Source organism: Chiloscyllium punctatum, chromosome 15, assembly GCF_047496795.1.
Source record: "Chiloscyllium punctatum isolate Juve2018m chromosome 15, sChiPun1.3, whole genome shotgun sequence".
In the NCBI taxonomy this organism is placed as follows: domain Eukaryota; kingdom Metazoa; phylum Chordata; class Chondrichthyes; order Orectolobiformes; family Hemiscylliidae; genus Chiloscyllium; species Chiloscyllium punctatum.
Genome location: NC_092753.1, coordinates 8,740,906 through 8,755,817, shown reverse-complemented (window position 1 = coordinate 8,755,817; position 14,912 = coordinate 8,740,906).

Genomic DNA, 14,912 nt, shown 5'->3' with positions numbered 1-14,912 from the left:
TATATTAGACAGATTATTTAGAGATTTGGGATTTGGTTTGTTGATGTATATTTTGGTCTGGAAATCCGGATGACACAACTTTCTGTACAACGGTAGATGCTTTATTATAGGACAGCCAGCGAGAGATTCTCAATGTCCCCAAAAGTAGTTGTGCATCTATTTGTGGTGACATTTCTCCATGATTCTCTGCTTGACACACAAAGGCAGTACTATTTATGGAAATAATACAAAAGGTCTACAAGACACATGGTTGATTGTTGTTAAATTGTTTGAGATGGGCAATTATACTTTTACAAGGCCGGTGAATGTCGATATGATACTGTAGTGAGTCTCTTTGGTAGTGGAATATTTAACCCTTGACACCCCAGGATGCCTTGAAAGAGAAGTAAAACATGGAACTGATCCCTTTGTGGCTTTCTAACGTCGCCAGGTCAATTTGGCGGAAAGTGTTGGAGGCTCAGTCAGTAAACAGGAGCTGAGACCACAACAAGATCAGCCATGACCTTATTGAATGGCAGAGGAGATGTGAGCCCAACAGAACCAGGAAAGTGGGGTGTAAGGCTGCCTGCTTGGCGGTGGCATAGACTTGCGCATTGCCCTTGGAGGTTCTGTTGGCGGCACCAGTATGAGCTGAATATTTGATCACCACTCGGCTGGACGGTAACTGTGAGGCTTGAAAAACATTATGCACAAAAACAGCATTACTAATGGGTTGCCCCGTGGAGGTTAAAAATCCCCTATGCTCCCATAAGGCGCCGTGGTCGTGGGCAACGCCAAAAGCACAGCGAGAGTCCGTATAAATATTGGCCGATTTCCCTTCCACCAGGATGTAAGCCCGAGTGAGGGTAAACAATTCGGGCCTTCTGTGCTGACAGTGAAGTCTCAAAGCCTGCGTGTTCAACCACTTCAGAATCCACAGCAATCGCATATCCGGAACATCGCTGACCTGTGGGTGAAATAAAGGAGCTGCCATCCACATAAAAAGTAAAGTCCGCAGGTTCAAGTTCAAGTTACAAAGTGGCAGGAACAAATGGGCGAGGGTGACGGAAAGGGACCTGTCCGTATTTATGATGAGTTAAACGACAGATTCAAAGAGGACACCTCAAATGTCGCGGACATGGTCCATACATATATGAGGTATTCCGCTCCCAATGAAATTCATCAGCACTGGCTGAAGATGCGTTGTGATCATGGGGCAGCTGAACCAACTCAGTTTTTGTATGACCGTTAGAGTGCAACTTGGGGTCATTGTGGCCATCCCAGTAATAAATAAGGGCTCTCCTCATCTGTGTCCTGGTGTTCTCAGACCTATCCATGTTATATGTATGGACCATGTCCGCGACATTTGAGGTGTCCTCTTTGAATCTGTCGTTTAACTCATCATAAATACGGACAGGTCCCTTTCCGTCACCCTCGCCCATTTGTTCCTGCCACTTTGTAACTTCTTCTGGTGACAAGATCATACAATAGAGGGCAAACAGATCTCATGGTATGGCATTGTCCATTTGAACTGTGCACCGGAGGTATTGGGTGAATCAGGCAGATTTATCTTTGGCGATCCAGAGCCTGATTCATTATCACGGTCATCTCTTGGGGCTTCCAGGAGACATAGACCCCGATAATTGGTGGCTCATCTTCCTCATCTGCCTTTGGGTTTGGTAGCTTTCTTATGGGGAGCATAGATTTTGGGGGCGACATGGAGATGGTGAACTCCAGAGCAAAGGTCAGAGGGTGCCGCTGGTTTCCTAAAGCGCATCTTAACCCCATCAGCTGTACAGGTTTCCTCAGGACTGCAGCGGGAATGGAGTCATAGGGGGCTCAACGGGAGGCACTGGCGCACTAGGGTAACATCCCCATTCCCCCTCTACCTCTGTATCATTCCCTCCCTCCTCAAGCAGGGTCAGTATGCCAGACCTGAGCTTGAGAAGTGCTTTGGTTCTCTCCACAGCTTTGTTACTTTAGGCCCTCTTGTTTATCTTATTCAGCTTTAGCTTCTTTAAGCTGTTTCTCCTGTTCCCTTTCTTTTAAACATTTCATTAATACATCCAGTTTCAACATCTAAGAGAAGTATTGTCTCCATTCCGTCCAGAAATGGTAGTGTAAAGAATCCCATCAATTAGATTTGTCCTACTCCAAGGCAAGCTTATCGAGTAAACATAAAAGTGGCTACTGTGCAGAAGGTTCTTCAACCTCTTGTCTCAGTGCCAGTGCTTTGCATGAGGAACACAAAGTCTCACTTTCCCTTAATGGTTCCTCTCTTGCTATGCTACCTACATCTTTCCTCATATTGCCATAACTCCTGTCACCAGTCGAACATTAATCAATGCAGCCATGCTTTAAAATAGCCATGAGACAATGACACAGATCACTGACAATATGGAAAGTTTTAAATTATTGCCAATTAACTAATTAACTGTGATAATGTAGTTCAGGATAGTAGACATTGTTTTAAAATATTGAGTAATTAACATATTTAATGAGAGATCGAAACTGAACAAATGACTAGACAGCACACTTAGAAGTAATAAGAACGAACAAACAGATCTCAAAGTCACAATATCTGCTTATTGTACATATGAAATTGTAGCAGGATTGTTCAATTACATGCATATCCCACTCAGCTCACAAAATCACAAGTTATTTTCTTATTGGGTAGGAGCTTTAGCGAGCTTTGAGAAGGTTTGTCGCTCAGGTTGAGGTTCTGCATGTAGATTTGCTCGCTGAGCTGGAAGGTTCATTTCCAGACGTTTTGTCACCATAACTAGGTAACAGGTTCAGTGGGCCTCTGGGCGAAGCACTGTTGATAATTCCTGCTGTCTACTTATATGTTTGGGTTTCTTTGAGTTGGTGATGTCATTTCCTGTAGTGAACATCATTTCAAGTGATGAGATCATTTCCTGTGGTGATATCATTTCCTGTTCTTTTTCTCAGGGGATGGGGTCTAACTTGATGTGTTTGTTGATAGAGTTCCAGTTAGAGTGCCATGCTTCTAGGAATTCTCATCCATGTCTCTGTTTGGCTTGTTCTAGACTGATAGCCGCCAGCCCCCTTCCCAAACACATCCAGGCATTGGGTGACATGAATCTTACCCCATAAAGGATCTCTGCACCCACCTTCTATATATTCTCTCCCCCAACTTACTCGTATTCGTCATGATCATGTGTTGACGGGAAGAGATTAGAACACAAGGTTTTTGCCTGTTCTCAATGGGGGATTCACATACCTATGCTAATACAGCGGGGAAGCAAGACAATGGGAGCAGGAGGCAGTTCAACAGGGTTGTGGCCAAGACAATTAGTCTTGTCTGAGGAGGACAAATATCTTTGCCTGAGGCTGCAGAGGAATCCACGTGTGTGGCTCCAACTTCTGTAAGATTCAGTCAGCCTCCTCCCTACTGAGCTGTTCTGTCCATTCTATAAGAGGACAGATATGCAATTGGTACTGCAGTGAGTCTCTTTGGTAGTGGAATATTTAACCCTTGACACCCCAGGATGCCTTGAAAGAGAAGTAAAACATGGAACTGATCCCTTTGTGGCTTTCTAACGTCCCCAGGTCAATTTGGGGGAAAGTGTTGGAGGCTCAGTCAGTAAACAGGAGCTGAGACCACAACAAGATCAGCCATGACCTTATTGAATGGCAGAGGAGATGTGATGGGGCCTCCTCCAGTTCCCACGTCTTATGTTCCTGTATTCCAATGTTCCTTTGGGATGTTCTGAGATTAGAATCTGGTGCTACAAATGTAAGTGCTTTATTTCACTTGTTTACCGATCGAATCCATGGCCCATTAGCCTACAATACAGTTTTGGGCCCAGCATCATATTATGGGAATCAATTCAAGATCATATTATCGGAATAAATAGCATATCATAGAAGACAAAAAGCTCAGAGACAATGATTTCACTTACACACATGATGACCACACCAAAAAAAAAGTAATTTTTTCATGTGGTAATTCTGAGTGGTAGCTGTATAGTTAATCAAATATGACATGACTATCTATGCATAATATTAAAGCTGCCTTAAAAAGGATACTCAAACAAGTAACATTTAAACAGAACTATACTCACAATCCAATATGATTTCTTTCGAGTATCTTTCTCGCAATCAAAGAGGAATTATCTTTGAAGAGAACTCTACTCTTTTGTGTAATGAAGATGGTTGTCTGTCCTCCCTGATTTGAGGATACATGATCTACAGCACAGAAAAAGGTCCTTCGGCCCATTAGGCCTTTGTTGGTCAAAAACACCACCTAACTATTGTAAACCTATTTCCCAGTACTTGGCATCACAAGTGCACATCTCCACACTTCTTCAATGTTATGGTCGTTTCTGCCTCTACCACCCTGGCTCTTCCAGATTCCCAGGGCCCTGTGGATGGAAACACTCCTTTAAACCTTCTGCCCCTTACTTTCAATCCATAATCCCTGGTCATTGATGACTCCATCAAGAAAAGTTCGCTCCTCTCTAAACCTGTTTACCCACCAGGCAATTTCAATTATATCTCAATCATGTCCCCCATTCAGTCTCTAAGGAAAACAAGCCGAGTCTGTCCAATCTCTCTTCATAACTGAAACTCTCCAGCTCGGTGAGATCCTGTTAAAACTGGAAACAAAACATGCTGGAGATCCCAGTGGGTCAGGCAGTATCCATGGAGAGAAAGCAAGCTAACAGTTCGAGTTGAGATGACTCCTCATCAGGGCTGATGTTAGTATGCTGTCTCACCATGGATGCTACCTGAACTGTGATCTCCATCACGTTTGGTTCAGATTCCAGCATCTGCAGTAATTTGTTCCAACGTCCTGGGAAATCTCCTTAGCTGCAGGCCAGGTCAACATCCTGGTAAATCTCTGCATTCTCTCCAGGACTACCACATCCCTCCTGTTGTGTGGATTCCAGGACTACACTAGGATCCGCCTAGGAACCCTCCAACCACACGGGATGAATGCAGATTTCTCCAGCTTCCTCATTTCCCCTCCCCCCACCTTATCTCAGTCCCAACCCTCGGACTCAGCACCGCCTTCTTGACCTGCAATCTTCTTCCCGACCTCTCCGTCCCCACCCCTTCTCCGGCCTATCACCCTCACCTTAACCTCCTTCCACCTATCGCATTCCCAACGCTCCTCCCCCAAGTCCCTCCTCCCTACCTTTTATCTTCGCCTGCTTGGCACACCCTCCTCATTCCTGAAGAAGGGCTTATGCCTGAAATGTCGATTCTCCTGCTCCTTTGATGCTGCCTGACCTGCTGCGCTTTTCCAGCAACACATTTTTCAGCTCTGATCTCCAGCATCTGCAGTCCTCACTTTCTCCTCGAGGACTTCAGTTTACCACCACCAAGACAAGATTAGTTATACTGAAGCCTCTATGACTATTTGCAGTTCAATTCATTTACCTCTCACGTGTTTGACTGTTTCTCCAATGTCCTTAACCTTTCAGTATTGTGTTTTCTCACTCGCTTCTTGGCATGTATTCAAATACTACATATTGTGCATTTTATTTCCATTAACTTCTATTAACTTAATTAACACATTACCTTTTTCATTAAAAAGGTCATATCCTTTACAGTATAACCTTCCAATAATGCAAAGCTACCAACGACAGGCAGAATAGCATCAGTTGATTAACCTTCGAGCTCCTTCAAGTTTATTAATGGTGTTTCCGTTGTTTTTCTGTAATCAGGGTGAACACAGGAATTAATTCCCATGACTGCGTCTGTAGACTCCCTGGGGTCGTGAGGTATGAGGAAAAACAGCTTACGCTGTTCAGGATGAGAAGGGGCAGGATATCAGAGCGGTGTGTTCAGTGATAAAGTGGTATGAAAAATGCCAATCTGTTAAATACGTCAGAGTATGCAAGCAGTAAACTGCCTTCGTTCTGATGAGGGTACTTTCCTCAGTTCAAGGGTATTTCTGTGTCGATCAAGAGGTTACTGGTTCGAATGTAGCTAGTCATTCTGCAAGGAAGAAAGGTTATTAAGGATAGATGATAATGTGGATTAATGAGATCAGCCATGATCTTATTGAATGGCTGAGCAAGCTTTGGGGTGGCATGGAGGCTGGGTGGTTAGCACTGCCGCCAGGGGGACCCAGGTTCGATTCCAGCATCAGGCAACTGTCTGTGTGGAGTTTGCACATTCTCCCTGTGTCTGCTCGGATTTCCTCTGGGTGCTCCAGTTTCCTCCCACAATCCAAAGATGTACAGGTTAGGTGAATTGGCCATGCCAAATTGCCCCATAGTGTTCAGGGATGTGTTGGTTAAGTGCATTAGTCAGGGGTAAATATAGGGTGGGGAATGTGTTTGGGTGGGATACTCTTCCAAGGTTCGGTGTGGACTTGTTGGGCTGAGAGGCCTGTTTCCACACTATAGGGATAAGAGCAAAAGGCTGAGTGTCATTGTCCTGCTCTTAACTTGTACAACAATAAATTGCATTTATGTAGCATCTTCGTCCAAGGTATTTCACAGGACCATTATCAATTGAAGTCAGAAAGGGGTTGAGTTTTAGACAGTAGATTAGATTAGATTCCCTACAGCATGGAAACAGGCCATTTAGCCCAACAAGTCCACACCGACCCTCCGAAGAGTAACCCACCCAGACCCATTCCCCCTACCCTATATTTACCCCTGACAAATGCATCTAACACTGTGGGCAATTTAGCGTGGCCAATTCACCTGACCTGCACACCTTTGGACTGTGGGAGGAAACTGGAGCACCTGGAGGAAACCCACACAGACACAGGGAGAATGTGCAAATTCCACACAGACAGTCGCCAAAAGTGGGAAACAAACTTGGATCGCTGGCACTGTGAGACAGCAGTGCTAACCACTGAGTCACTGTGCCGCCCCGATGTCCCAGGACTCAAACTCAGTCATCTGAAAGCATGACCGCTGATATGACGAATAAAATGGGAGATAGGTGAGTGACCAGAGTTGGAGGAAAGCATTGATTTCCCATTTGGGAACCCTGCCGCCTTCTGGATCTGAACATCAATTATCTGAATTTTGGATTATCCTAACAAGATCTCAAGGTCCCGTAAAAACACTATCCATTATCCGAACAATCCGTTATCCGAACTCTCAGTTATCCGAACGAAATACTCCCTGCCCTCATTCGGATAATCAAGGTTGTTTCTGTGTTGAATTCAATTATCTTAGGGCCGTAGCGCCTTCCCCCATGTCCTCAATCTCCACACACCAGACCCTGTTATCACACATGCTGGTCCCACAGCCAACCCATTGTCAGCCAACTGATGGTCCCCATTAGCAGTTACTCATTCTCTCACGCTGACCTTTAAGCATTCCTTTGTCCAACTGTTGTTCTCTTTATCTGAGCACCATCTCCATCTATCATTTACTCCTCCCCCCTTCTCACCCCATCTCCAGAATATATACCATTCTCCTCGCGACCATGACTTCTGAAGGAGGGTCACTTGACCCAAAACATTAACTCTGCTTTCTCTCCACAGCTGCTGTTGAGTTTTCCCAGTAATTTCTGTTTTGTTTGTGATTTCCAGCATCGACAGTTTTTTTTTGTTTTGTACTTCTGCCAAAACTAATTTTAATTAATTTTTTTCCCCTCACTGAATCCAATCCTAAATAAATAACCTGTTACTTCAAACTATTTCACAAATGTCTTCATTATCCCAGGAGCTTAGGTGCATAATTCAAATCTCATACTTTGGCAGAACCCCTATGTTTAACTCGATGAATTAGGCATTTCCAATTTGCCTTCCCACATTAAATCACTAATTTAATCTTCAGCCAAGAAGTCAGTTCAGAAATCTCAATAGACAATAGACAATAGGTGCAGGAGTAGGCCATTCTGCCCTTCGAGCCTGCACCACCATTCATTATGGTCGTGGCTGATCATCCTCAATCAGTATTTCCTGCCTTATCCCCATAACCCTTGATTCCACTATCCTTGAGAGCTCTATCCAACTCTTTCTTGAAAGTATCCAGAGACTTGGCCTCCACAGCCTTCTGGAGCAGAGCATTCCACACACTCACCACTCTCTGGGTGAAGAAGTTTCTCCTCAACTCTGTTCTAAGTGGCCTACCCCTTATTTTTAAACTGTGTCCTCTGGTTCGGGACTCACCCATCAGCGGAAACATGCTTCCTGCCTCCAGAGAGTCCAATCTTTTAATAATCTTATACATCTCAAACAGATCCCCTCTCATCCTTTTAAACACAAGAGTACACAAGCTCAGTCGCTCCAACACTTTGTTTCAGGAGGCAGTCACACCTGGGAGATTAAGTAATTCACATTCAGTTAGTGATCAGGCTCATCAGAGTGTGGCTGTAAGTGAGGCAGGTAGGGGGAACCTGAGTTTAGGAGTGGAGGAGCCTCAGCCCTTGACCTTGTCCAACAGGTATGAGATTCTTGCTCCCTGTTCGGATGAGGAAAAGGGCTCTGAATAGGATGAGCCAATTGACCAAGGCACCATGGTGCAGAAGGCCATTCAAGAGGGGGGAGCTAATAGATAAGTAGTGGTTTTAGGGGATTCTATAATTAGGGGGACAGATAGTATCCTTTGCAAGCCGGATCGGGAGTCTCGCATGGTGTGTTGCCTGCCCGGTGCCAGGGTGCGGGACATCTCCAACCGGCTTGAAAGGATATTGGAGCGGGAGGGGGAGGATCCAGTTGTTGTGGTCCACGTTGGTACTAACAACATAGGCAAGACCAGGGTGGAGGACCTGTTTGGGCATTACGAAGCACTAGGCAGGAAATTGAGGCACAAGTCCTCAAGGGTCATAATCTCCGGATTACTGCCCGAGCCACGTGCCAATTGGCATAGGGACAAGAAAATTAGGCAAGTAAACACGTGGCTAAGGGATTGGTGTGGGAAAGAGGGATTCCACTTCATGGGGCATTGGCATCAGTTTTGGAACAGGGGGGATCTGTACCGTTGGGACGGTCTCCACCTGAACCGATCAGGTACCAATGTTCGAGCGAAGAGGATAAATAGGGTGGTCAGTAGGACTTTAAACTTCTGAGTTGGGGGGGAAGGGAAAGTGAAAACAACAGGGAAATGGCGTTAAATGGAAAGACAAGCAGCAGGATAGCATGTTTCCAGGCGGATTTAAAATTGAGGCAGACTGGGAATGCAGAAAAAAGCAAGGATAACTTAGGACATCATATGACTTCCAATATCTCTAATGATAAGAAAGTTAGCATTAAGGCACTTTACCTGAATGCTCGTAGCATTCATAACAAAGCAGATGAACTAATGGCACAGATCATAGTGAATGATTACGATGTGGTAGGCATCACAGAGACTTGGTTACAGGGGGGTCAGGACTGGCAGTTAAACATCCAAGGATTTTCAACTTATCGAAAAGACAGACAGGTCGGCAGAGAGGGTGGGGTTGCCTTGTTAGTTAAGAACAATATTAAATCTATGGCACTGAATGACATAGCGTCAGATGATGTGGAGTCTGTGTGGGTGGAATTGAGGAACCACAAAGGCAAAAAAACCATAATTGGAGTTGTGTACAGACCTCCTAACAGTGGTCAGGAGCAGGCACGCAACATGTACCGGGAAATAGAGAAGGCATGTCAGAAAGGCAAGGTCACGGTGATCATGGGAGACTTCAATATGCAGGTGGACTGTGTAAATAATGTTGCCAGTGGATCCAAAGAAAGGGAATTCATGGAATGCTTACAGGATGGCTTTTTGGAACAGCTTGTCATGGAGCCCACAAGGGAGCAGGCTATTCTGGACCTACTGCTTTGCAATGAACCAGACTTTATAAAAGATCTTAAAGTAAGGGAACCCTTAGGAAGCAGCGATCATAATATGGTAGAGTTCAGTCTGGAGTTTGAAAGAGAGAAGGCAAAATCGGATGTAATGGTGTTACAGTTAAATAAAGGTAATTATGAGGGCATGAGAGAGGAACTGACAAAGATAGACTGGAAGCAGAGGCTTGCGGGGAAGACAGTAGAGCAAAAATGGCAGGAGTTTGTGGGTATAATTAAGGACACTGTACAGAGGTTCATCCCCAAGAAAAGAAAGATTATCCGGGGAGGGATTAGACAGCCATGGCTGACAAAGGAAGTCAGGAAATGTATTAAAGAAAAAGAGAGATCCTATAAAGTGGCCAAGAGCAGTGGGAAATCGGAAGATTGGGAAGGCTACAAAAACAAACAGAGGATAACAAAGAGAGTAATAAGAAAGGAGAGGATCAAATATGAAGGTAGGCTAGCCAGTAATATTAGAAACGATAGTAAAAGTTTCTTTCAATAGATAAGAAACAAATGACAGACAAAAGTAGACATTGGGCCACTTCAAACTGATGCTGGAAGCCTAGTGATGGGAGATAAGGAAATAGCTGGAGAACTTAACAAGTGCTTTGCGTCAGTTTTCACAGTGAAAGACAGGAGTAATATCCCAACAATAAAAGGGAGTCAGGAGGCTTAGTTGAGTATGGTTGTCATTACAAAAGAGATAGTGCTAGAAAAGCTAAAAAGTCTTAAAATTGATAAATCTCCTGGCCCCGATGGGATACATCCTAGAGTTCTGAGAGAGGTGGCTGAGGAAATAGCGGAGGCATTGGTTGAGATCTTTCAAGAGTCACTGGAGTCACGGAAAGTCCCGGATGATTGGAAGATCGCGGTTGTAACTGCATTGTTCAAGAAAGGATCAAGACAAAAGATGGAAAATTATAGGCCAATTAGCCTAACCTCAGTTGTTGGTAAAATTCGAGAATCCATCATTAAGGATGAGGTTTCTAAATTCTTAGAAGAGCAGAGTCTGATTAGAACAAGTCAACATGGATTTACTAAGGGGAAGTCATGCCTGACAAACCTGTTGGTATTCTTTGAAGAGGTGACAAGCAGGTTAGACCAGGGAAACCCAGTGGATGTGGTCTATCTAGACTTCCAAAAGGCCTTTGATAAGGTGCCACACGGGAGGCTGCTGAGCAAGGTGAGGGCCTATGGTGTTCGAGGTGAGCTACTGGGATGGATTGAGGATTGGCTGTCTGACAGAGGCAGAGAGTTGGGATAAAAGGTTCTTTTTCAGAATGGCAGCCGGTGACGAGCGGTGTCCCGCAGGGTTCAGTGTTGGGGCCACAGCTGTTCGCATTATATATTAATGATCTGGATGAAGGGACTGGGGGCATTCTAGCGAAGTTTGCCGATGATACGAAGATAGGTGGACAGGCAGGTAGTACTGAGGAAGTGGGGAGGCTGCAGAAGGATCTAGACAGTTTGGGAGAGTGGTCCATGAAATGGCTGATGGAATTCAACGTGAACAAATGCGAGGTCTTGCACTTTGGCAAAAAGAATAAAAGCACAGACTACTTTCTAAACGGTGAGAAAATTCGTAAAGCCAAAGTACAAAGGGATCTGGGAGTGCTAGTCGAGGATTCTCTAAAGGTCAACATGCAGGTTGAGTCTGTGATCAAGAAAGCGAATGCGATGTTGTCACTTATCTCAAGAGGGTTGGAATATAAAAGCAGTGATGTGCTACTGAGACTTTATAAAGCTCTGGTTAGGCCCCATTTGGAGTATTGTGTCCAGTTTTGGTCACCACACCTCAGGAAGGACATACTGGCACTGGAACGTGTCCAGCGGAGATTCACACGGATGATCCTTGGAATGGTAGGTCTAACATATGAGGAACGGCTGAGGATCTTGGGATTGTATTCATTGGAGTTTAGAAGATTAAGGGGAGACTTAATAGAGACATACAAGATAATACATGGCTTGGAAAGGGTGGATGCTAGCAAATTGTTTCCGTTAGGTGAGGAGACTAGGACCCGTGGTCACAGCCTTAGAATTAGAGGGGGTAAATTCAGAACAGAAATGCGGAGACATTTCTTCAGCCAGAGGGTGGTGGGCCTGTGGAATTCATTGCCACAGAGTGCAGTGGAGGCCGGGACGTTAAATGTCTTCAAGGCAGAGATTGATATATTCTTGTTGTTCTCGGGGAATTAAGGGCTACGGGGAGAATGCGGGTAAGTGGAGTTGAAGTGCCCAGCAGCCATGATTGAATGGCGAGTGGACTCGATGGGCTGAATGGCATTTCTTCCACTCCTATGTCTTATGTCTAATCTTTCAGCGTAAGATAGTCCCGCCATTCCCACCAGTTTAAAATCCACCTGCAATCTTCTACTTTCCCATTTCAAAAGCACTCCACAAATTGTCTTAATGCACAAGAGTCAATTACAATGCATCTACCTTTTTCCACACTTAAATCATAGAAGCAGAGTTAAAATCTGTGTGCCTTGTTCATTGCCAGTTCTTCTGCCATGTTGTTTTTATGTTCACATCTAAGTGTTGGGTTCATGACTGATTGGCCAATAAGAAGGCAATGTTAAGAACTGTCTACGGGCTTAAGCTTCTTTAGAACTCTGTTTAATGAATATTAATAATGAATACTGATAGATATTCAAAGTTTGGGAGAAGATTTGTAGCTCGGGTGCTCGTTGTGGTTCTGTTCGCCGAGCTGGGAATTTGTGTTGCAGACGTTTCGTCCCCTGTCTAGGTGACATCCTCGGTGCTTGGGAGCCTCCTGTGAAGCGCTTCTGTGATCTTTCCTCCGGCATTTATAGTGGTTTGAATCTGCCGCTTCCGGCTGTCAGTTCCAGCTGTCCGTTGCAGTGGCTGGTATATTGGGTCCAGGTCGATGTGCTTGTTGATTGAATCAGTGGATGAGTGCCATGCATCTAGGACAAGCCAAACAGAGAACAGTCAGGGAATTCCTAGAGGCATGGCACTCATCCACAGATTCAATCAACAAACACATCGACCTGGACCCAATATACCGACCACTGCAGCAGACAGCTGGAACTGACAACCGGAAGCAGCAGATTCAAACCACTACAAATGCCGGAGGAAAGATCACAGAAGCGCTTCACAGGAGGCTCCCAAGCACTGAGGATGTCACCTAGACAGGGGACGAAACGTTTGCAACACAAATTCCCAGCTCGGCGAACAGAACCACAACACCTGATAGATATGGTAATTTGAGTTATCTTATTTTAATCTTACTCTCATACCATTAAAATGATTCTCTACATGTGGTTCTCTTTCTCAATCTCCCACATACTTCCCCAACCCTTCTAATATCATTTAACTAACTCCACCCATACTGTGGTATTTATGCCCAGTGAAGATCACCCTCATGGTTTTATCACAAGGTTATTCCAGGGTCCTAAGCCTCTGTACAATCCCTATTATCTTACGTCCTCCATATTCACTTGGCCCTACACTTGAATGACTTGAGCTGAATCCTGAATCCTACCCAGAGTTAAAGTTGCTCATTATTCTTGTGGTTCAGTTTGCACTGCTTAGTCTGTTAATTATTCGCGTATGACCCACAAACGAGTCTAATTCTTCCACTCAAGACTGCAAACGGCAACTTACACAATCTCTTTCTCGTCTAACAGTTAAAGGCCTTGCCACAATTCTCAAGATTAGTTAATGAACCTGAATATGGGCTTTGTTCTAACAAAATAAACTACCCTTTTAAAGTTATCATCACAGCTCTGAATTAATTTTCAAACCAACAATCTCCAAAGAAATCATCTCCACATGACTCAGTGCTTTTCATTTCCATTTTCTGTGTTCACGCTACGTGCCTATAACTGGAATAGTGTTGTGTTTTCCCCTGCCAATTTCTCTTTTACTCTGCAGGCTGCTCACAATGCTAACACTGGTCGCCAATCACATTTATTAATAACAGGTTTACTGTGTTTTATTATTCAGCTCCATAATTCATAAGACTTGTTATAAGCTCCTATGCATAATTTTCAATGGATCTGCTTTTCCCCTCTGTGGCTTTTTATTCCATAAAAATCATAGGCCCCCCCCATTTAAAACAGAAGCGGTCTGAACATTTTTCTTTCACGGAGCTGTGCAAAAGTGGTGGAAGAGGAGTGTTCAAATATATTTCAGGCAAAAGGTGAATCGAGTCTTGGTAAGCAAGGGTTGAAATGGAGGTTGGGCAGGAATGTGGATTTGTGGTTACAATCGGTTCAGCCAATCAGGGTGGCACAGTGGTTAGCACTGCTGCCTCACAGCGCCAGAGATCCAGGTTTGATTCCCGCCTCAGGCGACTGACTGTGTGGAGTTTGCACATTCTCCCTGTGTCTATGTGGGTTTCCTCCCACAATCCAAAAAAATGTGCAGGCCAGGTGAATTGGCCATGTTTTAAATTGCCTGTAATGTTAGGTGTAGGGGAATGGGTCTGGGTGGGATGCTCTTTGGAGGGTCGGTGTGGACTCGTTGGGCCGAAGGGCCTGTTTCCACATTGTAAGTAATCTCACCTGAAGGTGCTGGGTATTTGGTTCGGGGGGGGCTGGGGCGTGCGCCAAGTCTTGGGAGGAGCGTATCAGCAAAGTGAGGTAGAAACTGGGCAGATGGAAGCTACAGTCGCTCTCCATCGCGAGAAAAAACCTGGGCATCAGGTGTGAGGCACTCTCATTGCTATTATACGTGGCACAGGTCTGGCCTATTCCCAGATCCTGTGCCGCTGCAGTCACCCAGGCCATCTTCTTGTTTATATGGAGGTCAAAGATGGACTGGATCCGAAGGGACTCGATGTATAAAGATCTGGGCAATAGGGGAAAAAACACACCCAATGCCACCCTCACCCTGATGGTCACCTTTGTGTGTGGCTGCATCAAGCTGTGCGTGTATCCCCGGTACACAAACACCAAGTGTCACTACGTACTGAGGTTCTACCTGTCCCCGGTGTTGCGAAGGATGGGCCTGGCCTCGCTGCCGCGGAACGCACCGAGTAGTTGGACCGTTCCGTATCACCTGTCCTTCGTGGAAAAATTTATGAAGAAAAACACCTTTGACCACAAGTCCATCAGGAAGTGGTCAGCACGTAGTGTCCTTGAGACCCTTCGGGAAAAAGAGAGGGCGGATCCTGTCGAGTGGTTCCCTGAGCAGACTGTCAAAGCCATTT